The sequence below is a fragment of the Leguminivora glycinivorella genome, chromosome 12, assembly GCF_023078275.1.
Source record: "Leguminivora glycinivorella isolate SPB_JAAS2020 chromosome 12, LegGlyc_1.1, whole genome shotgun sequence".
Taxonomy (NCBI): Eukaryota; Metazoa; Arthropoda; class Insecta; order Lepidoptera; family Tortricidae; genus Leguminivora; species Leguminivora glycinivorella.
In genome coordinates this window covers 3,110,829-3,138,804 of record NC_062982.1, presented here as the reverse complement: position 1 = coordinate 3,138,804, position 27,976 = coordinate 3,110,829, and the positions used below count along the sequence as shown (strand labels likewise).

Below are 27,976 nucleotides of genomic sequence, written 5' to 3'. Positions count from 1 at the left end.
ATAACTACCAACTACAAATTTCGTAAAACTTACTTTTATAAGACCAGAAATTAAAGTTATTTGATTAAATTCGTTTAATAGTTAACATTAAGTCTAAAAAACCTTATAAAAGTATTAACTACTTTGCAAATTTTCAGATTTCGTACTTTAGAAAAAAAACATACTCCAGAAAAAAAACTGTTTTTTTCACGGTTTTTTTTCATGTTTTTTTTCAAGCCAGAAAAAAAACCGTTTTTTTGCAACCCTAGCCACTCCGTGTTGACGGAAACGCATGATGACGCCGGGCAGCGACTGCAGCAGATCGGGGCCCGCGAGAAGCATCTCGTTAAGGCTGCGGCCGTGTGAGGTGGCCGCGGCGTCATGGACTAGCCTTATCTTCGGCTTCTCCGGGTTGCAGACCGCGAAGTGGGGCAGGTACCAGGCTCTCCCGCTGGATGGTGTACTGCTTCTTCAGGGCCGGTCTAGAAGCGTCCGTCGAGGAGGCGTCGACATTTCTCTTCTAGTATTCTTAAGGCTTGCTGTTCTGGATCACTGCGGGGCTTCCTCGGCTCGATCGAGAATGATTCGAGTGCGAGAGTTCTGCATCTCGTTCTCGATGTTCCCGCCGGGCTGTATGCGCGTAAGATGTGCGCAGCAGTAGGCCACGGGTGTCGCTCGTGAGTGGCGACAACCGTGTAGTACCCAGCCTAATAGCGTTTTAGATGCTACCGGCTGGTCGCGCCGTCCTTTTCTTAGCTTGCGCGACACGATGATCTCCCAATTATCTTGTCCGAGCAGTATTACCAGCGTAGCGTCTTCATATGTCAACAGGTGCTTAGTCTTACGCAGATGCTCGCAGTCGTCTATCTCCCGTTCGCTGATCGTCTGAGTGGTGAAGTCGAGGCGCCCGGCCGTGTGTGCGCTTGTCACTAGCTACTCGTCCCCGCCGTGTTTGTTGCATATGCGGACCTCCACCTTCTTGCTCTTCTCGTACGCCATCTCGTTCCCGCCTACGCCTTGGACCCACATAGGTTCGGTGGGCCCGTTGAGGTCGAGGGCGGCGGCGATTGCGGAGTCGATGATGGTCACCGTCCTGCCTTCGTCTAGGAGCGCGAACGTGGCTACCTCTGCGTGCGGCCCCCGTAGCGGTACTGGCGCCATCTTGAGGTAGGCGCGGCTCGCCCGGGGCGCGGCGCTGGCGGCTTGCTTGACGGCTGTGGCCACGACTTCGTCGGACTTGCGGGGCTGCGGCGGCGACGGTGTCTGTCGGGGGCTTCTCGTGGTGAAGCAGCTTGTGGTGTCGCATAGCGCAGCCTTGATGGCCGCAGGGCTTGGCTCGGCAGACGAAGCGGCGATGCTTGCTGACGAGGCACCGGTAGCACATGTGCTTCTTCGCTGTCTCCCACCGCTCGTTCGTGCCCAGTTTAGTGAATTGCGGGCACGTCGGCAGGTGATGGGCTGACTGGTCGCACATCGGACAGGGTAACTTTTCTTCTTTTGTTTTCTTCACTTCGGCGACGGCTACGTAGGTACGCTCAAGCTTCTTCTTCGTGGCTCGCGCTTCCTTGGGCTCCGCTATGGTCCCGGGCGGGGCGTAGGGCGTGCACTTGTCGGCCTCGTAGTTGAGAAAGTCAGCGATCTTCTTTAGATCCGACGTATCTTCATCCCCTACGGCGTAGTCGTACCACTTGCTTTAATATGGGCGTTAACTTCTCCACTATGTTTCTCAGTAGCTCCGGGCTGTGGAGGTACTGAGGTTTCTTCAATATCTCGATCGTTGTCACGACGTTGGCGATGCGCCCGGCGAACGTGCACAGGTCGCGCGGGCTCTCGGCTAGTCGTGGCAGGGCCTTTATTATCTCCATCTCGTTCAGGAGTAGCGCGTCGGGTCTCCCGTAGCGGCGTTCCAGGGCCTTGATGACGTCGTCTGGACGCGGCTGGCTGATGAGGAGCGCACTGACGGCTTCTAGGGCGGCGCCCTTGAGGCTCTTCCGTATGCGAGCGACGTTCTCACTGCTTGAGAAACTCGGCACCGACTCGTTGTAAGCGGCTTTGAACTGTAGCCACTCGGTGCACTGTCCGCTGAACGACGGCAGGTCTTGCAGGTACTTCTTGTTTGATTTGCTCGCTTGTCGGGCGTCAGTCAGGGCTGCTGCGAGTGACGTCACGTCCATTGTCTGCTTGTGGTGTCGCGCGCGGTGCGCAGGGGGCCGCGCGGCGTGGTGTTCGACCGCGTCTTGAATCGGGCGGTCGAACCAATCGGCTAATCTCTGGGGGCCGAGGTCTTTTTCGTTATCGGAGTCATCACCGACGATGAGAGGTCTCTTCTTTCTTGTCTGATCTTCGCTAGCGTAGCTTGGGCTTCGATGCGCTTGAGCTTCAGCTCGGCTAACTTCTCCTTGGTCTCTAGCTCCGCGAGGAGCCTCTTGCTGGAGGCCTTGGATCGGTGTGACCGAGCGGGCTTAGCGCACCTCTTCATGCTGAGCGGAGGGGGCATCAGCTGTTTCTCGACGATCGTAGCTACGGTGCTGTACGGTGCTGGTGGCGGGCGTGGCTCTGATACCGGAGGTATCGGCGGGCGCGGCAGCGACGGCGGCGTCCACGGGCGCGGCCTCCTCTTGGACTGAGCTTGTTTCTTCCGTGGCTGCTCTTGATTCCGTCGTTGCTTCTATGTCCGCCGTGGTTCCCGTGCCGGTGTAGTAACCCGTAGCGTCGGTACCGGACGTCGGGGTCGCGCCCCATCCTTGTGGGGCGGTCTGTCGTCGTCGTTTTGGGGACGAAGGGCTATCCGGTGATTACTAGCCCTACCGCTACCGGCCGTTATCCAACCCCGAACATAACTGACGCCGGAGCGCGATCGGAGCGCGGCCGATCGCGCCCCCGCGTGTATGCCCCTCGCACACCCAGGGCTGCGCGCGCATATGCTCTCCCTAGCCCTTTGGATACTCGTCTTTATTCGTAAAAAACTTTATTTCTAATACAGTGGTTTTAATTCTTATTCCTAATTATTTATTTTATTTTATTCTAATTAGAGTCTTATTGGACTCTTTATTTTTCAGAATTACATAACTAAGTTATTGTTACAAGATTACAAATTTGAAACTTATTCTAACGTCCCTGCGTCGCTAATAGATTACATACCTAGGTACCTGGCGGCCGGGCAGCTTGAGTTACTGCGATCCTCCGCATTCCACGCAGCAGTATTGACCCTGCAAACAAGCACTGGTTAATTTATTACTTCACTAACGCCGATGGATGGTGTACTTACTATGTTACGACTACTGTATTTATTTCATATCTTCTACAGAATATAAGATAGTTAACTCAAGAACATACGATAGACTAGGCATTACTTCACGCTATGTTAGGGCAGTGTCGCGACACTGGTCCTTTCGGACAAGCTTGGCTCCATTCGACTCAGCAAAGCTATGTAGGTGGCCGTTAAAATAGCTATGTTTAAATTTGCAGCCAGCCTAACTAATAGTTGGTTGGGTAACTACCAGTCAGGCTGAAATTTTACCTTTGCTTCCCTCCCACCTGCACAATATCACGTCATGTATCAATCATGGTGAGCAGAAGTAATGAAAAATGAAAAACGAGGGAGGATTTGGATTATCACAGTGCATAGACAGCCATCTCTCGACATAGGCTTAAAACTTTTGAACCTCCGTTTTGACAATTTTGCCCATATACTTAGCTTGATATGTGTTTAAAAGTCAAATATGAATATTAGCGCCATCTAGCCGAGTGTACCCCAAAGGTGTATCGCCATCTAGCTCACCGTACCTTTTTCTGTATGGTTTTGAGTACGTTTTTTTCTTAGACTTTATCGGTCTATACGGAGTTACATAAGTCTTTGGTAGAAGGTTAATTGTAGTTTAGAGCTTGTGTCCTCGCAGCAGCTACGCGGGCCGAGACGTGTCGCCGGCGAATACGGTCAGCAGATTCCTGGCATCCGTTCACCGTTTCTCTAGACCTGAGACAAACGATTCATTGAAGGAACGAGCAAATGTAATGTTATAGAATCGTCAGTCTTCATTATGTGATAGAAGTTCGACGTATAAGTTTCTGTAAAGCGAAACGGCGTGTGTTAAACCTTCACGACTTTCGTGTCAAACTTTAAGAGGCTCATAATGTAAATAATATGTTCACTTCTCACTTTTATAAATAAATAAAATAGTTTTCAAGATACGTGTACGATTTCATTTTTTCTGTAATATTCATTATAATAGCCATGTTTGGTGAAAATTTCATATTTATGTTGGTAAACTTCGGAGATAAGGGGGGGAACGGTATTTTTTTTTACATTTTCTTTCAAAAAACATTTTTTTTCCACAACCAAAAAATTTAAAAAATAGTTTTGATATGTACAATTTGAGCTCTTTCTAACGATACCCCACTTGACCTAGTTACTTGAAATTTTCAGTTTGCCCCCCCTTCATTTTGGCCATTTTCTATCGTTATATTAATTAATTAAAAAAAAAAACTTTCAACTTGTAGAGGTTCACAATGTTTATAACAATTCCAAATTTCATATCGATAGCATAAGTAGTTCTCGAGATATTTAACAATGTGACAGACGGACAGACAGACGGACAGAGTCGCACCATAAGGGTTCCTGTTGTACCTTTTTGGTACGGAACCCTAAAAATAAAACTTGAATGTTACAAAATCTCTATTTATGGTCTTATGTCGAATTTTGTAATTTGTTTTTAACATCAAGTAAATAAATTATACGACTTTAACTTATTTTCGAGTAATCCCAAGCAAAATTATTAATAATTAAAAAAATGTCAACATTTCATTAATAAAGACCTACAACAAAAAGTTAATAACTTATTAACTCACATGTTATCCTAGGCATTTGTAGCCTTTAAATCTGAGACTTCTTAATGTACACCGGAACACTTGTAACGGGGATACGGGTAGAGGCAGCGCTGGACTTCTCACTACAACGAAAGTTAGTGTAAATAAATGAAAACATAAGTAGGTAATAAAATAGTTATTTACCTATGTTATAATTCGATATTTAGTCACAGCGAGGCACGTCGCGCGGCGAAATTTAAATGTAGACTTGTCTCGGCCGAGCAGAACGCAGGCACTGCATCGGTGGAGGCATGTCTACATAGCACGTTCGACCCGTGAGGAAATCGAGTCTGGATGTGACTCGCTTTATGTGGATCCAGCTTTTTATGCATCTAGATTACTTATTAAGTAAGTTTATTTACCTTTCTGTTGAAGTCACCACAAACGGTCAGATGACACCGTGGTGATAGCAATCGGCGGAACGATGGACAGATGGCACCGCGGTGATAGCGAGCGGCGGGCGGCGGGCCAATGGACTGAGGGCACCGCGGTGATAGCGAGTAGCGAGCGGTGATTGCGAGGGGCGAGCGGCGCGGCGGTGGACAGATGATACCGCGGTTATAGTGAGCGGCGGGCGGCGGGCGGCGGGCCAATGGACTGAGGGCACCGCGGTGATAGCGAGTAGCGAGCGGTGATTGCGAGCGGCGAGCGGCGCGGCGGTGGACAGATGATACCGCGGTGATAGCGAGCGGCGGGCGGCGGGCGGCGGGCCAATGGACTGAGGGCACCGCGGTGATAGCGAGTAGCGAGCGGTGATTGCGAGGGCGAGCGGCGCGGCGGTGGACAGATGATACCGCGGTGATAGCGAGCGGCGGGCGGCGGGCGGCGGGCCAATGGACTGAGGGCACCGCGGTGATAGCGAGTAGCGAGCGGTGATTGCGAGGGCGAGCGGCGCGGCGGTGGACAGATGATACCGCGGTGATAGCGAGCGGCGGGCGGCGGGCGGCGGGCCAATGGACTGAGGGCACCGCGGTGATAGCGAGTAGCGAGCGGTGATTGCGAGGGGCGAGCGGCGCGGCGGTGGACAGATGATACCGCGGTTATAGTGAGCGGCGGGCGGCGGGCGGCGGGCCAATGGACTGAGGGCACCGCGGTGATAGCGAGTAGCGAGCGGTGATTGCGAGCGGCGAGCGGCGCGGCGGTGGACAGATGATACCGCGGTGATAGCGAGCGGCGGGCGGCAGGCGGCGGGCGGCGGGCGGCGGGCCGATGGACTGAGGGCACCGCGGTGATAGCGAGCGGCGGGCGGCGGGCCGATGGACAGACACCGCGATGATAACGCCAAGCAGCCAGTAGGGATACAAGTTTGCAGCGCTTTTATGCTCTCTTGAAAATAACCTAACATAGCCTACGTACCTAAATCTAAGCTAAACCTCTACTCTACCTACTACATAATCTACGCTAAACCTAATTTGCCTATTCTACACTAAACCTAAAATTATAACTTTCATGAACATGTCAAAATCACCTGTCGTATTTTTTTAACTTCGTTCTCACTGCAACAGTCACTGCACCCATTCACCAAACACCTTTCACACAAATCCCTTCCTAACAAAAACAAAACCCTTTCATACTTAGAAAACTGTAAATGATCGTAAAGACAGTGGCGTGGACGACACACCCGCCTGCTCGCTACTCGCTCGCTCGGTACGTACTGGTGAGAATGTACGCATATTTTTCGACGATGGTCCTGGAAAGAAAATAAGTACCCAGGTAATTTAACTCCGTCGTTGCGAAAGTTATAGGTGAATGGCAGTAACCTCCATAGCTGGGCATTAACTCGTTAATCCGTTAATCGTTAATTAACGAAGTTAACATTTTGGTTAACGGATTAACTTTTAAGTTAACTTTAAAAAATGTTAACGGATTAGTTAACTTCCGTTAAATTTCTTCGAGTCCGTTAATCGTTAATCTAGTTCCGCACGCGCCGAGTAAAACTTGCTCTGACCGCTACTGTAAAAGGCCGGAGTACGGCGAAACCTAGGATTTTCCCGAAAATTCACAGTCTACATATCAATTGGTGCCTTTGGATCACTTGTTCGAGACCTGCTAAAGTTTATTAGTCCTACTGCACCCATCACTAACCGCGAAACAGAATGTAAACCATCAGGCACGACGCATGGCACATAAATCGCGCAACCGACGCATCAAGCCAGAGTTCGGCGGACCGCGCTATCTATCAAGTTACCGTGGATCGTGCAGCTGGGATTTTTCAAGAGATTTTGGCGATCTTCGGTCTTTTACAGTAACATAATAAACGTACCCAAAAACTTAATAGTTAATAACTGATGCAACTAGCTACAGTAAAATGTTTTTTTATCACGATTAACGGATTATCGATTTAAAGTTAATCCGTCTTCCGTTAATTTTATTGAAATGTATCGCTTTAACGATTAACGAAGTTAAATTTTATAGTAACGGATTAACGATTATCGAAGTTAACTATTTGATTAACGGTGCCCAGCTATGTTAATAGGCTATACTTAAAATATGCTCCTCTACATACGCCGCTGACATGTATTTATTTTGATTTTTGCCCGATCAGTGAATTTTCATGTTTAGCATGCATATGTAAGGCATTAATAATAATTTAATAATACTACGTCGGTGGCAAACAAGCATACGGTCCGCCTGATGGAAAGCGGTCACCGTAACCTATGAACGCATGCAACGCAAACAGTGTCATGGTAAGAGGCATGTATCCATAACCTTTTGCTTTAGTTTTAGTGGTAAATTGCCTTTCATAACCTCTTTAAGGGCCCAAAACTTTTTCCATGTACATTGTACAGGATATTTTTCTATCCATTTCCATATCATTGTGATGTTTATTTGTATTTAAAAAGGTAAATATTTTGGTTTTTGGCTCATATTTCAAAAATTTGATAATATTAATATTTTCGGAAATAATCGCTCCTAAAGGAAAAAGAAGTGCGTCCCCCCCCTCCCTCTGACTTTTGAACCATATGTTTAAAAAATATGAAAAAAAATCACAAAAGTGGAACTTTAAATACTTTCTAGGAAAATTGTTTGGAAATTGATAGGTTCAGTAGTTTTTGAGAAAAATACGGAAAACTACGGAACCCTAACACTGAGCGTGGCCCGACACGCTCTTGGCCGGTTTGAATGAACGAATGAATGATTTTTAAAGTATGTGTAAGGGTGCGCGCCCATGGGCGACCAAGTTGCTCGTGCTTATGTGCGACTAACTAACTAAGCTAACTTATGTGCGAAATATCAAATGACATTTCGCACATAAGTTCCGAAAAACTTATTGGTACGAGTCGAAAATAACAGGCATAAAGTTCATCATGTCAGTGATTGTTTTGACATGAAGTAAGTTCACATTCGATGACGTCACTACACCGCTGACACCGTTTTTGGTGGCCAAAAAAATACACACATTTTAATAGAAAACACGTATACATAATACAGTTCTAATACCCAAAATCTAATAAATATGGGTTTTTATGTAAAATACTACAGAAGACAATCATTTATTGTGCCAAATTCGATATGAGTCTAGTAGTTGTATGCAACTAGCAGAGAAGGGCGCGTTTGATATTGAACTGCTGAACGAGATGAAGTAGTTTCGCAGATTTCGAGAACTCTGCCCGGGTGTCTCATCTCGAGTAGGTACCTAACGCTGGACTGGAGTGACGAAGCCCTCAAGGGAATTGTCGAAGAACAAAGCTGAGCGGTGTTTGTCATATGCCAAATCATTTTCATGAGTAACTAGCATCAACATTAATTAAAGTGAAGTTAAAAATAAAGTCACATAATTATGTTATGAGCAAGATGCCCCAAACCGATCGACGCGGAATTTGCTCTATTAGCCGACCAAAAATCACTAGTTAGTATTGATAAATTCCCATGTTCAGGCGTAAATATCGTATTGGACACATAAACAATGACACAGTACTTGCCTTGCAAACCGTTGTTTCTTTCGGTTACGGCCTTGAGATCGAGAAGTAGAGTGAATTCATATTTCCACTTGATATCTTCACTCAATTAAAGAACATAAGTTGACACAAGACTGTTTTTTTAGCACATTTACACAGTTAAATCATATTTTTACACAACGCGCCGAGTGCCGCGTGCCCTTTTGAGACGCAACTAGTGGTTAAAAAAGACTGAGTGCCGGCGTGTCGTGAAGGTCGCGCGGCCCGGTCGTTCGCAGTTTTCCCGCGCTATTTGAAATATGTGACCAATGGATGTGTTTTATTAATTATTATGCCTGTGCAAGTATGAAGAGGTTTAACGCGTCATTGTCGCTGAACACATGTTCATACTTATTACATGCACCTTATTACAAAGACAGAGGGCCTAAACTGGAATGACTTTCCTTTGAATTAGCGATAATTTTGATCGGCGAATCACAAAGCCTTTGACAAATGCCGACTTCTGACGCTTGCTCACCGCGGGCGCTAAAGGAACCGCCATTTTATTTTTCGCCATGCGCTGTGATATTATTATGCAATTTAGCAGTACCTACTAGTACGTGTCGATATCAGTAGGTACCTAAGCTGAATTGATTCAATTGATTGAATTAAAAGGACATATTTTATTTTTAACCAAACTAATAAAAAGGAGCCGTTTATGGTACAGTCAGCCAAAAAAGTGGTATACCACTTTTCTGTAAAGCACTTTCTTGGTTCAACATGTGGAATCTTGAGCGTTGCGAGGGTGTCAAAGCTCGTACGTTAAACAATTTTTTCCACAGCGTGAAACATAAAAAAATTCACCACACCAACACGAGGAAAATTTTAACTGGAAAACATTAAAATAAATCAAATTCGTCAATTAAGTAAACATTTACGATTCAATGTCATTATTAAAACGGCAAACTACTTTACCAGTGCGAATTAGAAGATTCTACCAACATAAAATAATGAATTAGGAAAAGAAGAGAAAAGTAAACAATAAAAGAGGAGCGCAACGATAGCGGTGCGTCGGACGAACGCCGGCGGGAACTAACGCCGTGGCTTGCGTGGGCGACGATCGCGCGATGGTCGCGCGACAGCGACGCGACGCATACGAAAGCAAACCTTATCGTTATGGAAATATGAGACGCGACGGCGGCGGTCGCGCGATGGTCGCGCGACGGCGATGCGACGCATACGAAATCAAACCTTATCGATATGGAAGTATGAGACGCGACGGTCACGCAAGACACGGCGTAACGGGCGCGGATTGCGAGCGGAACGTTATCATTGTGCTCCGCTAACGCTAAGCTATCAAAACGCTTTATGTGTGGCGGAGGCTTACGACGCGCGGGGGCGTTTCGAGGGCGTTTCGCGTCGCCGAAATGCCATTCGGCTATGGGGCCTGGTTGGAAAAACATTCCAAAAACACAAAAGGTGTGACGTATGTAATTATTGAACACCTAAGTGACCGACCACACCAGACCGTCGCGTGTCTCGGGGCGCGCAACGGGCGTCCGCGCCACGCCGCTTCAGTGTAATTCAAAAAACGTCTCCTCAGTACATTTTGTATACGAAAGACGTAAGACGCGCCCCAGGTGGCGTGGCGGCGGCGGGGCGCGCGCCGCGCCGCTTGGCGGCGCGCCTTACGTCCTTCCTATACAAAATGTACTGAGGAGACGCTTTTTGAATTACACTCAGGTGGCGTGGCGCGGACGCCCTTTGCGCGCCCCGAGACACGCAACGGTCTGATAGTAGGATACAAAAACAGTTCGTAACTCACCTTCACTTATCAATGAGATTGATCTACGAATCCGCTGTCCAAATGGCAATATGCAAAATGAGCCCAGTGCCACAGCAAACCACACCACATAATTTGTCTTAGGTCCGCCCGCGTCACCTTCATTTCTCATCAACGGTTGGCAACAACTGGCTTATTGATGTATGTCGCCTCGACTTACACTGATAAGGTATCTAAAATTACACATATTTTATTATTAGCTAGTTCAAAGGTATGTAGGTACGTAGGATACAAAAACAGTTCGTAACTCACCTTCACTTATCAATGAGATTGATCTACGAATCCGCTGTCCAAATGGCAATATGCAAAATGAGCCCAGTGCCACAGCAAATCGCACCACTTAATTTGTCTTAGGTCCGCCCGCATCAACTTCATTTCTCGTCAACGGTTGGCAACAACTGGCTTATTGATGTATGTCGCCTCGACTTACACTGATAAGGTATCTAAAATTACACATATTTTATTATTAGCTAGTTCAAAGGTATGTAGGTACGTAGGATACAAAAACAGTTCGTAACTCACCTTCACTTATCAATGAGATTGATCTACGAATCCGCTGTCCAAATGGCAATATGCAAAATGAGCCCAGTGCCACAGCAAATCACACCACTTAATTTGTCTTAGATCCGCCCTCATCAACGGTTGGCAACAACTGGCTTATTGATGTATGTCGCCTCGACTTACACTGATAAGGTATCTAAAATTACACATATTTTATTATTAGCTAGTTCAAAGGTATGATGGTACGTAGGATACAAAAACAGTTCGTAACTCACCTTCACTTATCAATGAGATTGATCTACGAATCCGCTGTCCAAATGGCAATATGCAAAATGAGCCCAGTGCCACAGCAAATCGCATCACTTAATTTGTCTTAGGTCCGCCCGCATCACCTTCATTTCTCATCAACGGTTGGCAACAACTGGCTTATTGATGTATGTCGCCTCGACTTACACTGATAAGGTATCTAAAATTACACATATTTTATTATTAGCTAGTTCAAAGGTATGTTGGTACGTAGGATACAAAAACAGTTCGTAACTCACCTTCACTTATCAATGAGATTGATCTACGAATCCGCTGTCCAAATGGCAATATGCAAAATGAGCCCAGTGCCACAGCAAATCACACCACTTAATTTGTCTTAGGTCCGCCCGCATCACCTTCATTTCTCATCAACGGTTGGCAACAACTGGCTTATTGATGTATGTCGCCTCGACTTACACTGATAAGGTATCTAAAATTACACATATTTTATTATTAGCTAGTTCAAAGGTATGTAGGTACGTAGGATACAAAAACAGTTCGTAACTCACCTTCACTTATCAATGAGATTGATCTACGAATCCGCTGTCCAAATGGCAATATGCAAAATGAGCCCAGTGCCACAGCAAATCACACCACTTAATTTGTCTTAGATCCGCCCTCATCAACGGTTGGAAACAACTGGCTTATTGATGTATGTCGCCTCGACTTACATTGATAAGGTATCTAAAATTACACATATTTTATTATTAGCTAGTTCAAAGGTATGATGGTACGTAGGATACAAAAACAGTTCGTAACTCACCTTCACTTATCAATGAGATTGATCTACGAATCCGCTGTCCAAATGGCAATATGCAAAATGAGCCCAGTGCCACAGCAAATCGCATCACTTAATTTGTCTTAGGTCCGCCCGCATCACCTTCATTTCTCATCAACGGTTGGCAACAACTGGCTTATTGATGTATGTCGCCTCGACTTACACTGATAAGGTATCTAAAATTACACATATTTTATTATTAGCTAGTTCAAAGGTATGTAGGTACGTAGGATACAAAAACAGTTCGTAACTCACCTTCACTTATCAATGAGATTGATCTACGAATCCGCTGTCCAAATGGCAATATGCAAAATGAGCCCAGTGCCACAGCAAATCGCATCACTTAATTTGTCTTAGGTCCGCCCGCATCACCTTCATTTCTCATCAACGGTTGGCAACAACTGGCTTATTGATGTATGTCGCCTCGACTTACACTGATAAGGTATCTAAAATTACACATATTTTATTATTAGCTAGTTCAAAGGTATGTAGGTACGTAGGATACAAAAACAGTTCGTAACTCACCTTCACTTATCAATGAGATTGATCTACGAATCCGCTGTCCAAATGGCAATATGCAAAATGAGTCCAGTGCCACAGCAAATCACACCACTTAATTTGTCTTAGATCCGCTCTCATCAACGGTTGGCAACAACTGGCTTATTGATGTATGTCGCCTCGACTTACACTGATAAGGTATCTAAAATTACACATATTTTATTATTAGCTAGTTCAAAGGTATGTAGGTACGTAGGATACAAAAACAGTTCGTAACTCACCTTCACTTATCAATAAGATTGATCTACGAATCCGCTGTCCAAATGGCAATATGCAAAATGAGCCCAGTGCCACAGCAAATCGCATCACTTAATTTGTCTTAGGTCCGCCCGCATCACCTTCATTTCTCATCAACGGTTGGCAACAACTGGCTTATTGATGTATGTCGCCTCGACTTACACTGATAAGGTATCTAAAATTACACATATTTTATTATTAGCTAGTTCAAAGGTATGTAGGTACGTAGGATACAAAAACAGTTCGTAACTCACCTTCACTTATCAATGAGATTGATCTACGAATCCGCTGTCCAAATGGCAATATGCAAAATGAGCCCAGTGCCACAGCAAATCGCACCACTTAATTTGTCTTAGGTCCGCCCGCATCAACTTCATTTCTCGTCAACGGTTGGCAACAACTGGCTTATTGATGTATGTCGCCTCGACTTACACTGATAAGGTATCTAAAATTACACATATTTTATTATTAGCTAGTTCAAAGGTATGTAGGTACGTAGGATACAAAAACAGTTCGTAACTCACCTTCACTTATCAATGAGATTGATCTACGAATCCGCTGTCCAAATGGCAATATGCAAAATGAGCCCAGTGCCACAGCAAATCACACCACTTAATTTGTCTTAGATCCGCCCTCATCAACGGTTGGCAACAACTGGCTTATTGATGTATGTCGCCTCGACTTACACTGATAAGGTATCTAAAATTACACATATTTTATTATTAGCTAGTTCAAAGGTATGTTGGTACGTAGGATACAAAAACAGTTCGTAACTCACCTTCACTTATCAATCAGATTGATCTACGAATCCGCTGTCCAAATGGCAATATGCAAAATGAGCCCAGTGCCACAGCAAATCACATCACTTAATTTGTCTTAGGTCCGCCCGCATCACCTTCATTTCTCATCAACGGTTGGCAACAACTGGCTTATTGATGTATGTCGCCTCGACTTACACTGATAAGGTATCTAAAATTACACATATTTTATTATTAGCTAGTTCAAAGGTATGTAGGTACGTAGGATACAAAAACAGTTCGTAACTCACCTTCACTTATCAATGAGATTGATCTACGAATCCGCTGTCCAAATGGCAATATGCAAAATGAGCCCAGTGCCACAGCAAATCGCACCACTTAATTTGTCTTAGGTCCGCCCGCATCAACTTCATTTCTCGTCAACGGTTGGCAACAACTGGCTTATTGATGTATGTCGCCTCGACTTACACTGATAAGGTATCTAAAATTACACATATTTTATTATTAGCTAGTTCAAAGGTATGTAGGTACGTAGGATACAAAAACAGTTCGTAACTCACCTTCACTTATCAATGAGATTGATCTACGAATCCGCTGTCCAAATGGCAATATGCAAAATGAGCCCAGTGCCACAGCAAATCACATCACTTAATTTGTCTTAGGTCCGCCCGCATCACCTTCATTTCTCATCAACGGTTGGCAACAACTGGCTTATTGATGTATGTCGCCTCGACTTACACTGATAAGGTATCTAAAATTACACATATTTTATTATTAGCTAGTTCAAAGGTATGTAGGTACGTAGGATACAAAAACAGTTCGTAACTCACCTTCACTTATCAATGAGATTGATCTACGAATCCGCTGTCCAAATGGCAATATGCAAAATGAGCCCAGTGCCACAGCAAATCACACCACTTAATTTGTCTTAGATCCGCTCTCATCAACGGTTGGCAACAACTGGCTTATTGATGTATGTCGCCTCGACTTACACTGATAAGGTATCTAAAATTACACATATTTTATTATTAGCTAGTTCAAAGGTATGTAGGTACGTAGGATACAAAAACAGTTCGTAACTCACCTTCACTTATCAATAAGATTGATCTACGAATCCGCTGTCCAAATGGCAATATGCAAAATGAGCCCAGTGCCACAGCAAATCGCATCACTTAATTTGTCTTAGGTCCGCCCGCATCACCTTCATTTCTCATCAACGGTTGGCAACAACTGGCTTATTGATGTATGTCGCCTCGACTTACACTGATAAGGTATCTAAAATTACACATATTTTATTATTAGCTAGTTCAAAGGTATGTAGGTACGTAGGATACAAAAACAGTTCGTAACTCACCTTCACTTATCAATGAGATTGATCTACGAATCCGCTGTCCAAATGGCAATATGCAAAATGAGCCCAGTGCCACAGCAAATCGCACCACTTAATTTGTCTTAGGTCCGCCCGCATCAACTTCATTTCTCGTCAACGGTTGGCAACAACTGGCTTATTGATGTATGTCGCCTCGACTTACACTGATAAGGTATCTAAAATTACACATATTTTATTATTAGCTAGTTCAAAGGTATGTAGGTACGTAGGATACAAAAACAGTTCGTAACTCACCTTCACTTATCAATGAGATTGATCTACGAATCCGCTGTCCAAATGGCAATATGCAAAATGAGCCCAGTGCCACAGCAAATCACATCACTTAATTTGTCTTAGGTCCGCCCGCATCACCTTCATTTCTCATCAACGGTTGGCAACAACTGGCTTATTGATGTATGTCGCCTCGACTTACACTGATAAGGTATCTAAAATTACACATATTTTATTATTAGCTAGTTCAAAGGTATGTAGGTACGTAGGATACAAAAACAGTTCGTAACTCACCTTCACTTATCAATGAGATTGATCTACGAATCCGCTGTCCAAATGGCAATATGCAAAATGAGCCCAGTGCCACAGCAAATCACACCACTTAATTTGTCTTAGGTCCGCCCGCATCACCTTCATTTCTCATCAACGGTTGGCAACAACTGGCTTATTGATGTATGTCGCCTCGACTTACACTGATAAGGTATCTAAAATTACACATATTTTATTATTAGCTAGTTCAAAGGTATGTTGGTACGTAGGATACAAAAACAGTTCGTAACTCACCTTCACTTATCAATGAGATTGATCTACGAATCCGCTGTCCAAATGGCAATATGCAAAATGAGCCCAGTGCCACAGCAAATCACACCACTTAATTTGTCTTAGATCCGCCCTCATCAACGGTTGGCAACAACTGGCTTATTGATGTATGTCGCCTCGACTAACACTGATAAGGTATCTAAAATTACACATATTTTATTATTAGCTAGTTCAAAGGTATGTAGGTACGTAGGATACAAAAACAGTTCGTAACTCACCTTCACTTATCAATGAGATTGATCTACGAATCCGCTGTCCAAATGGCAATATGCAAAATGAGCCCAGTGCCACAGCAAATCACATCACTTAATTTGTCTTAGGTCCGCCCGCATCACCTTCATTTCTCATCAACGGTTGGCAACAACTGGCTTATTGATGTATGTCGCCTCGACTTACACTGATAAGGTATCTAAAATTACACATATTTTATTATTAGCTAGTTCAAAGGTATGTTGGTACGTAGGATACAAAAACAGTTCGTAACTCACCTTCACTTATCAATGAGATTGATCTACGAATCCGCTGTCCAAATGGCAATATGCAAAATGAGCCCAGTGCCACAGCAAATCACACCACTTAATTTGTCTTAGGTCCGCCCGCATCACCTTCATTTCTCATCAACGGTTGGCAACAACTGGCTTATTGATGTATGTCGCCTCGACTTACACTGATAAGGTATCTAAAATTACACATATTTTTAACCGACTTCAAAAAAGGAGGAGGTTCTCAATTCGACTGAATGTTTTTTTTTTTTATTATTTTTTTGTATGTATGTTACTCGATATCTCCGAGAATCGTGGACCGATTTTCAAAATTTTTTTTTTGATCGAACCGGTATAACCCCGAGATGGTCCCATTGGCACCAAGTCAGGGTCTGATGATGGAATCCTGGAGAAATCGAGGGAACTCTTCAAATGTTATAGGCACATGTAATGTTTTTAGTCTATTTTTCAAAGGTACACCAGTATTTACGTCTGATGGTAATAATTTTATGTGGCTGAGCTGATGATGGAAGGTCAACTCCTCAATGGTTAGGAGTTTAAGGATAATTCTTTCACTACTGTATATGTATTCGGACTGATACATATAATATCACTAGGAACCACTAAAAATCAACTGAGCTGATGATGGAAGGTCAACTCCTCAATGGTTAGGAGTTAAAGGATAATTCTTTCACTACTGTACATGTATTCGGACTGATACATATAATAACACTAGGAACCACTAAAAATCAACTGAGCTGATGATGGAAGGTCAACTCCTCAATGGTTAGGAGTTTAAGGATAATTCTTTCACTACTGTACATGTATTCGGACTGATACATATAATATCACTAGGAACCACTAAAAATCAACAAATAAATAAACTTTTTAACAAAAAATAAAACCGCCTTCAAAAATAAGCGCGTTACAAAACACGGAGAAACTAAAAAGCCAAAAATAATAAACCTTTCAATTCAGATTTCTTATCGTATTGCAATAAGCTAAACATCCAAATTATAAACAAATCAATTATTTTTGGAGTCGGTACCAGCCTGTGTATGGTTGGGTGGGGCAAACAGGCAATAGCAAGGCGACGAACAGGTCTGGTACCGACTACAAAAATAATTGATTTGTTTATAATTTGGATGTTTAGCTTATTGCAATACGATAAGAAATCTGAATTGAAAGGTTTATTATTTTTGGCTTTTTAGTTTCTCCGTGTTTTGTAACGCGCTTATTTTTATTATTAGCTAGTTCAAAGGTATGTTGGTACGTAGGATACAAAAACAGTTCGTAACTCACCTTCACTTATCAATGAGATTGATCTACGAATCCGCTGTCCAAATGGCAATATGCAAAATGAGCCCAGTGCCACAGCAAATCACACCACTTAATTTGTCTTAGATCCGCCCTCATCAACGGTTGGCAACAACTGGCTTATTGATGTATGTCGCCTCGACTAACACTGATAAGGTATCTAAAATTACACATATTTTATTATTAGCTAGTTCAAAGGTATGTAGGTACGTAGGATACAAAAACAGTTCGTAACTCACCTTCACTTATCAATGAATTGATCTACGAATCCGCTGTCCAAATGGCAATATGCAAAATGAGCCCAGTGCCACAGCAAATCACATCACTTAATTTGTCTTAGGTCCGCCCGCATCACCTTCATTTCTCATCAACGGTTGGCAACAACTGGCTTATTGATGTATGTCGCCTCGACTTACACTGATAAGGTATCTAAAATTACACATATTTTATTATTAGCTAGTTCAAAGGTATGTTGGTACGTAGGATACAAAAACAGTTCGTAACTCACCTTCACTTATCAATGAGATTGATCTACGAATCCGCTGTCCAAATGGCAATATGCAAAATGAGCCCAGTGCCACAGCAAATCACACCACTTAATTTGTCTTAGGTCCGCCCGCATCACCTTCATTTCTCATCAACGGTTGGCAACAACTGGCTTATTGATGTATGTCGCCTCGACTTACACTGATAAGGTATCTAAAATTACACATATTTTATTATTAGCTAGTTCAAAGGTATGTTGGTACGTAGGATACAAAAACAGTTCGTAACTCACCTTCACTTATCAATGAGATTGATCTACGAATCCGCTGTCCAAATGGCAATATGCAAAATGAGCCCAGTGCCACAGCAAATCACACCACTTAATTTGTCTTAGATCCGCCCTCATCAACGGTTGGCAACAACTGGCTTATTGATGTATGTCGCCTCGACTTACACTGATAAGGTATCTAAAATTACACATATTTTATTATTAGCTAGTTCAAAGGTATGTAGGTACGTAGGATACAAAAACAGTTCGTAACTCACCTTCACTTATCAATGAGATTGATCTACGAATCCGCTGTCCAAATGGCAATATGCAAAATGAGCCCAGAGTGTCACAGCAAATCACATCACTTAATTTGTCTTAGGTCCGCCCGCATCACCTTCATTTCTCATCAACGGTTGGCAACAACTGGCTTATTGATGTATGTCGCCTCGACTTACACTGATAAGGTATCTAAAATTACACATATTTTATTATTAGCTAGTTCAAAGGTATGTTGGTACGTAGGATACAAAAACAGTTCGTAACTCACCTTCACTTATCAATGAGATTGATCTACGAATCCGCTGTCCAAATGGCAATATGCAAAATGAGCCCAGTGCCACAGCAAATCACACCACTTAATTTGTCTTAGGTCCGCCCGCATCACCTTCATTTCTCATCAACGGTTGGCAACAACTGGCTTATTGATGTATGTCGCCTCGACTTACACTGATAAGGTATCTAAAATTACACATATTTTATTATTAGCTAGTTCAAAGGTATGTAGGTACGTAGGATACAAAAACAGTTCGTAACTCACCTTCACTTATCAATGAGATTGATCTACGAATCCGCTGTCCAAATGGCAATATGCAAAATGAGCCCAGTGCCACAGCAAATCACACCACTTAATTTGTCTTAGATCCGCCCTCATCAACGGTTGGCAACAACTGGCTTATTGATGTATGTCGCCTCGACTTACACTGATAAGGTATCTAAAATTACACATATTTTATTATTAGCTAGTTCAAAGGTATGTTGGTACGTAGGATACAAAAACAGTTCGTAACTCACCTTCACTTATCAATGAGATTGATCTACGAATCCGCTGTCCAAATGGCAATATGCAAAATGAGCCCAGTGCCACAGCAAATCACACCACTTAATTTGTCTTAGGTCCGCCCACATCAACTTCATTTCTCGTCAACGGTTGGCAACAACTGGCTTATTGATGTATGTCGCCTCGACTTACACTGATAAGGTATCTAAAATTACACATATTTTATTATTAGCTAGTTCAAAGGTATTAGGTACGTAGGATACAAAAACAGTTCGTAACTCACCGTCACTTATCAATGAGATTGATCTACGAATCCGCTGTCCAAATGGCAATATGCAAAATGAGCCCAGTGCCACAGCAAATCACACCACTTAATTTGTCTTAGGTCCGCCCACATCAACTTCATTTCTCGTCAACGGTTGGCAACAACTGGCTTATTGATGTATGTCGCCTCGACTTACACTGATAAGGTATCTAAAATTACACATATTTTATTATTAGCTAGTTCAAAGGTATTAGGTACGTAGGATACAAAAACAGTTCGTAACTCACCTTCACTTATCAATGAGATTGATCTACGAATCCGCTGTCCAAATGGCAATATGCAAAATGAGCCCAGTGCCACAGCAAATCACACCACTTAATTTGTCTTAGGTCCGCCCGCATCAACTTTATTTCTCGTCAACGGTTGGCAACAACTGGCTTATTGATGTATGTCGCCTCGACTTACACTGATAAGGTATCTAAAATTACACATATTTTATTATTAGCTAGTTCAAAGGTATGTAGGTACGTAGGATACAAAAACAGTTCGTAACTCACCTTCACTTATCAATGAGATTGATCTACGAATCCGCTGTCCAAATGGCAATATGCAAAATGAGCCCAGTGCCACAGCAAATCACATCACTTAATTTGTCTTAGGTCCGCCCGCATCACCTTCATTTCTCATCAACGGTTGGCAACAACTGGCTTATTGATGTATGTCGCCTCGACTTACACTGATAAGGTATCTAAAATTACACATATTTTATTATTAGCTAGTTCAAAGGTATGTAGGTACGTAGGATACAAAAACAGTTCGTAACTCACCTTCACTTATCAATGAGATTGATCTACGAATCCGCTGTCCAAATGGCAATATGCAAAATGAGCCCAGTGCCACAGCAAATCACACCACTTAATTTGTCTTAGGTCCGCCCGCATCAACTTCATTTCTTATCAACTCCTGTGTATTTCATTTTTATTTCATTTCATTTTCATTTCATTTCATTTTCATCCTAAAGATGATTGCAAATCATGTGTGCTGTCCTGTATTTAACAAAATAATATTAAATGTGAAATCGAATCTAGTTTTTAAGTACTAACATTATTTTATAAGCGATTATGAAAATAATAATAATAATATCCCTTGTATATCCCTTGCCTTTAGATTAAAGTGTCTAAAAGGGCCTCTGTGCTGTTGGCTTCGGCCCCACACATGCCTCCCAAAAGTCCGGGACCCCATGGTCCCGAGATATGGTAAGACATACAAATAATAATATTTATTTATTTCATAAAGATAACATTGATCTCATTATTCTAACAATAATGAGATCAATGTCATATTTTATTTTCATTTCATTTTCATTTCATTTTCCTTTTTAAGTTACGGAACCCTAAAAACGTCTCCTCAGTACATTTTGTATAGGAAAGGCGTAAGCCAGCGTTCCCACTTAAGCGTCGCGTGTCTCGGGGCGCGCAACGGACGTCCGCGCCATGCCACCTGAGTGTAATTCAAAAAACGTCTCCTCAGTACATTTCGCGGACGTCCGTTGCGCGCCCCGAGACACGCGACGCTCTGATGTGGCCGGTCCGTAAGTAAGACGCAAGACATAAGGCGCGTCTTACGTCTTAAGAGACGCGTCTTACGTCTTTCCTATACAAAATGTACTTGCGTCGCTTGTATTATTATGTGTATTTTATGCCTAAAGCCTCCGCCACACATGAAGCGTTTTGATAGCGTAGCGTTAGCGCAATGATAGCGGTGCGCCGGCGTTCCGCTTGCAATCCGCGCATTCCGCTCGCAATCCGCGCTCTTAAGTTCCCGCTGGCGTTGCGCCCAGCGGACGCCGGGCCGCTGGGTGCAACGCCAAACGTTCGTCCGGCGCAACGCTATCGTTGCGCTCCGCTGACGCTCCGCTACCGCTCCGCCTACGCTATCTAAACGCGCATGTGTGGCCGAGCTTTAAGCGCGTGTCACGTTCGCATAGCACCTCGCTCATATAAAAAAATCTAGTATCACACTGCTTCTCAAAGTCATTAAGGCTAGTGCATTACATACATACTTTACTTACTACAATTATCTTTTCATTGACAGAAAAAGATACAAGTTTTTTTAAAAGTGTGGCGTCGATATGTGGCGGAGGCTTCATAATTACAGAATGTAGATAGTACCTAAATAATGTAGTTTTCCTTAAATAAAGTATTTTGCAACTCACCTTTACTAATTATCGGTATTGTTCAATGTGCCCGCCTCTTTCTTCAATACACAATCTAGCCCGCTTGCGGACATGTCGCGCGACTCGCTGCAGAGTGTTCCGATTCGCCTTTATTTGTTCAAATGCCGCCCTTATTCGAACTTCTAACTCGCCAACATTTTCTGGTGGCGGTTGATTCTCGTACACCAGTCTTTTGACGTCGCCCCACAGATAAAAGTCCATCGGTGTCAAATCGGGGGACCTTGGCGGCCATGCTACGAGTTCACTGCCCCGCCCTATCCAATTGTTGCGCCCGAATCTCTCGTCCAGGTGGGCACGTGCCGCTTGTGAGAAATGAGCTGGAGCGCCGTCATGCATAAATGTTATGCCTTCGCCCGTTTCGCCGGCCTCGACTAGTTGGGCCTCAAAATCGCCCCTCAGGAAGTCCAAATAGGCTGGTCCATTTAGCCTATCTAAGAAAACAGGACCCAAAATTTTCTCATGCAGAATGCCAGCCCACACATTCCTGCTAAAACGGTGCTGAAAGTATGTTACTTTCGTTTTATGCGGATTCTCAGTAGCATAATGATGCTCATTATGATGATTAAAAGCCCCGTTTCGTTGAAAAGTTGACTCGTCTGTCCACAAGATTCGGCGCTCTCTATTTTCCAACAGCCACTGACAAAATTGCTGCCGTTTTTCGCGATCCGGCTGAAGAATATCGTGTACCTTCTTGATTTTGTATGGGTGGAACCCGTGTTCCCGCAATTTGGCCCCAATAGTGCTTCGCGGGATTCCACTTTCCGCAGAGTATTTTCTTTGGCTGTCCGAGGGGTTTTCTAAGAAGTGCTCGACTATCTGATCGGCTACCTCCAAATTTTCAGGACGACCATTATCATGATGGTGTCCCGGGGGTAGTTCGTTTCGCGGTCCCGCACGAAAGGCGTATGCAGCAAGTAGGATGGTTCGCACATTAGGGACGGGCTCATTATTTTGGCAAAACCTTTCCATGTAAATCCGACGCGCCTCCGCCGTACATTGGTTAGCGGCACCATAATAAATAGCGGCCATCGCTCCACGTTGGACATTAGTATAGCGCGGCATTTTTAGAACTATTTTAAGCCTAACCTAATCTACCTAGAACTATGCTACACTACCTACTAAATAATAAGTAACCTATTCTAAATCTAGTCTACTACACTTTCAAATCAGTTCAAAATCACCTCTCAGAACACTTTTACACAGCACAATCACAAATCTTCTAATCAAAAAACCTTTCGCTCAACACAAACAACGATTTTCACAATGCAAGGAGATCCTAAATTCACAAACGAAACAACCGAGAGCATCGACCAAAACCGACTAATCAAAGAAATTCAAAATACTAGAAGATTCTTATACGTACATACCGTAATTACCTACAAATTTCCTATTGGCAAACGATTTTGTCCTATGAAAAGGCGCTAATTTCAACATTTTATGAGGAAATGACGGTGCATTCTACCTGCTTAGATTTTTGGAATTTAATGTACTTGTAAAGATGCCTAAGGTACAAAATTAGTATAAATCTTACAAAATCAAACAGAAAAAGAATACGTATTTGTATTAGTAAATAAACTGAGTGATCATTCAAATATGGCGCAACGAATACGTCACGTCCGTCTCAGACGAATCGCTCGCGCAACGTTCGTGCGTTGGGGATCATGCAAAATATTTTTGAATAGCGATTTGTTTGACGCAACTAATTTGTTTAATTTTATTAGAAGAAGTAAAGACAAGTACAAAACAACAATACATTGATATTTTATTTAATTGAATCTTTGCATTACTATTATTGTTTATTTTGTCTTGTAACTAAAGTTAAGTTTGAAAAATTTTCAGAATCCGAAATTATTTCGTGAAACGGAAAATCATAGAGGAGTGACATTTCGATGTTTTGCAGTTTTCGGCAAAATATTGACAACATGTCCGTGTTTATTTTGATTATTCATAATATGTACTATGAATAGTGTGTATTTTAACCACGTTTTAGTGGATCGAGTGTATCGCTGCCTTTGGAATAAACAAACATTAAGTTAGTAACATGGAGAGAAAATCGGATTCGAAAAAGCAGGTACTATTTTTTTCTAAGGTGGACTAGGACTACATGATTACATTGACAGGGAGCTAGATAGTTAATATGAAGCAACAAGCAGCACTTACTCAAACAGTACCGACTACTCAAACAGTAGTGGCTCAAGCAGTACCTACTCTGCCAGGTGATTCCAACATAAGGTAAAACCTTTAACAGTAATAGATATACTATTACTAAAAATCATAATTTATTAGCTAGTTAATCTGATATAACAGAAGTTCATGCCTACTCAGCCGGAACAACATGTGTCAGTGCTGTTTACAGCAGATCAGGTAGCTAACGAAGTGAAATGTTAGAAAGGTAGGTAGAAACGCCGTCCATGGGCGTTAGTTAAGTAATAAATTAATCACTGTTTGTTTGCAGGGTCAATACTGAGGCGTGGAATGAGGAAGAATCGCAGTAACTCAAGCTGAGCGGTCGCTAGGGTCGCTAGGTATGTAATCTATTAAAAATGCATTTGGTAACCCAGCGCCCCCTGTCTGTCTTAATTTTCATTGATTTATTATTTAGTCACAGTTGTCATTCATAACACCTGCCAGGTGGTTCCGACATAAAGTAAGAAAGGCTTTATTGCTAAATCATAATTTATCTACTTCAGTTAATATAACAGAAGTCTGATTTGGTGATAAACTTATTTACTTGGGGAACAATCAGACAAAAAAAAGTGCCTACTCAGCCGGAACAACATGTGTCAGTGCTATTTACAGATCAGTAGGCCTAGCACATGATGGCCGCGAGAGTATGTCGCCGCGAGATAGATGACACGTCTTCTTCTAACTGTATTGATATAATGACATAAGGACAGGTAGTCTATCTCGCGGCGACATACTCTCGCGGCCATCATGTGCTAGGCCTACAGGTAGCTAATGAAGTGAAATGTTAGAAAGGTACTTTACTTTTAGTCGTAGGATAAAACTAAAAATCTGATATCTACTTACGCATTTCACACAGGCGCAGGCGCTAAACCGAGCTGAGTACGACGCGTGGGTGGCGCCTACCGGCTGCAACTCAACTAAACAGAACCCGTCGCATGGTATCGTAAATACACCCTTGTCATTACTAGATTTTACTATGATGCGTCAAACCGTCTGTAACCGTTGACGCGAATCATTGTTTCTAATCTGCACCAGCACTGTAGTCTGTAGGAGATATGAAATAAACACAGTACTCGTAACATAGTAAGTAGGTAGGTAGGTAGGTAGAAACGCCGTCCATGGGCGTTAGTTAAGTAATAAATTAATCACTGTTTGTTTGCAGGGTCAATACTGAGGCGTGGAATGAGGAAGAATCGCAGTAACTCAAGCTGAGCGGTCGCTAGGGTCGCTAGGTATGTAATCTATTAAAAATGCATTTGGTAACCTACCGCCCCCTGTCTGTCTTAATTTTCATTGATTTATTATTTAGTCACAGTTGTCATTCATAACACCTGCCAGGTGGTTCCGACATAAAGTAAGAAAGGCTTTATTGCTAAATCATAATTTATCTACTTCAGTTGATATAACAGAAGTCTGATTTGGTGATAAACTTATTTACTTGGGGAACAATCAGACAAAAAAAGTGCCTACTCAGCCGGAACAACATGTGTCAGTGCTATTTACAGATCAGTAGGCCTAGCACATGATGGCCGCGAGAGTATGTCGCCGCGAGATAGATGACACGTCTTCTTCTAACTGTATTAATGACATAAGGACAGGTAGTCTATCTCGCGGCGACATACTCTCGCGGCCATCATGTGCTAGGCCTACAGGTAGCTAATGAAGTGAAATGTTAGAAAGGTACTTTACTTTTAGTCGTAGGATAAAACTAAAAATCTGATATCTACTTTAGCTGAGTACGACGCGTGGGTGGCGCCTACCGGCTGCAACTCAACTAAACAGAACCCGTCGCATGGTATCGTAAATACACCCTTGTCATTACTAGATTTTACTATGATGCGTCAAACCGTCTGTCACCGTTGACGCGAATCATTATGTTTCTAATCTGCACCAGCAGTGTAGTCTGTAGGAGATATGAAATAAACACAGTACTCGTAACATAGTAAGTAGGTAGGTAGGTAGGTAGAAACGCCGTCCATGGGCGTTAGTTAAGTAATAAATTAATCACTGTTTGTTTGCAGGGTCAATACTGAGGCGTGGAATGAGGAAGAATCGCAGTAACTCAGCCGAGCGGTCGCTAGGGTCGCTAGGTATGTAATTTATCTACTTCAGTTGATATAACAGAAGTCTGATTTGGCAATCACCCAAATCGGCACCCGTACTACATAGTCTGTAGGAGATATGAAATAAACACAGTAGTCGTTAAAAATGCATTTGGTAACCCAGCGCCCTCTGTCTGTCTTCATCTTCATTAACGGCGTAGAAATATGTTCCATACCCGAACGTATTATTAATAAGTAATAGTGGAATGCAATTTTAATAACGATAATGTAAATTGTTGATACAATATTTACTTTTTCCAGATGCAGTAGAACGAAGAAGAAGCTGGCAACTTGAATGCAAGTGTGCATTAGATGGCGCCACCATAGCTTTGCCCGGACAAGAGTTTTGCTCTATGAGATTTGACTTCTAATATTAAAATACTTGGACCGATTCAGGGAGAAGAACGCGCTTTATCAGCACACTCACGCTCCTTTGAAAGCAAAAGCATAATATTATTGTTAATGTATTTTTTTCTAGTATGTAACTTGTAACGTAATGTAACGTGTGTTGTCATGTAACTACTGAATTTTTGATTGACAAATAAGTTATCAGTTAGTTAGTTGTATTAGGTAATTAATTTAATTGAAATTGTGCACACATGCTCCCGCAATTTGGCAATATCAACAACGTTTATTAAAGTTTTTCGAATGCATATCGCAAATGTCAGAATATTCTGTTCATAAAAGTTATGGATTGTCATGCCTTTTTCCAATGACCCTTATTTAGGGTAAAGTAACACCAAACAAAGTATTTGTGAGACAGTTTAACCTTTTGGCCGCCAGAGACTTAAACGGAAAATCGTGACCACGACGCCACTTTTATGTTAGCATAATTTCTTTACCCATCCTTAATTTACCCCCGTGGCGTCAGTGGCACGGTTTTCCGTTGACGTCATTTGCTGTATTTGGCGTTCAAAAGGTTAAAAACATAAAATTTACCATAAATTAAGACCCATAAAATTGTAAACATCTGCGGCGATTTATGATGATTGTGTTAACTAAACGTAACATAAGCATTTGTAAATGTAATCAATTTTAGCATATTACTTACCAAAACTCACCTGTGCTATTCCATTTCCCTGTTATCCCCAATCGTGCTGGTAGCAGCGAAGTGCAATGCTTTCTACCTTTCCCCAAAATCTCAGTCCTGCGAGTGCGAGGTGCAAAATGTAAGTATTTATCAAAAAGGGACGGCTGTTTCGCAGGCTAGATAATGTTTCCTCCTCTCTTGTACTAGGCCGACTAGTACTCCGATGCACCTATCTCCTCCTTCCTTATATCCGTAGCTAGTTATCAGAAAAATAAAAAATAAATCATCCGTTTGTTTTTCTTATGCAACAGGCGTTTAAAGGAGGTCAAAAAAGACAAGTGGCGTGGGTAACAATTTGAGGCGAAGTATTTTTTGACTCAGTTAAACACCGTTGCATACAATACTTTTTCTACGACCATGCACTTACTTTTTAATAGTTTTCTAAAATAACTTTCGTGAAATTCGCACTGTTTCCTGTATTTGGGCGCCCCGCGGCCCGCTTTATCCCTTAAAGGCTACCTAACAATGCTTTAAGAGCTATATCGTATGCGTGGGTGCACGGGCCGCCGGGCGGGGGCGGGCATCTTTTATGTAGAGTTTTAACGATCTATGCACGACACTGTAAATAACGAATAACAA

General features: G+C 42.8%; 2 long non-coding RNA genes across 2 annotated transcripts; one reads left to right on the top strand and one right to left on the bottom strand.

The window, feature by feature from the left end:
• Positions 1-13,092: 13,092 nt before the first annotated feature.
• On the bottom strand, positions 13,093-15,386 carry LOC125231926. The gene is made up of 5 exons (XR_007177685.1): positions 15,329-15,386; positions 15,059-15,249; positions 13,995-14,185; positions 13,201-13,391; positions 13,093-13,121 (listed from the first exon to the last, which is right to left on the bottom strand). It is a non-coding gene; the product is annotated as an uncharacterized LOC125231926 (long non-coding RNA).
• Positions 15,387-23,187: 7,801 nt separating this feature from the next.
• On the top strand, positions 23,188-27,727 carry LOC125231856. The gene is made up of 6 exons (XR_007177676.1): positions 23,188-24,089; positions 24,474-24,543; positions 25,062-25,143; positions 25,368-25,437; positions 26,227-26,295; positions 26,569-27,727. It is a non-coding gene; the product is annotated as an uncharacterized LOC125231856 (long non-coding RNA).
• Positions 27,728-27,976: the final 249 nt, after the last annotated feature.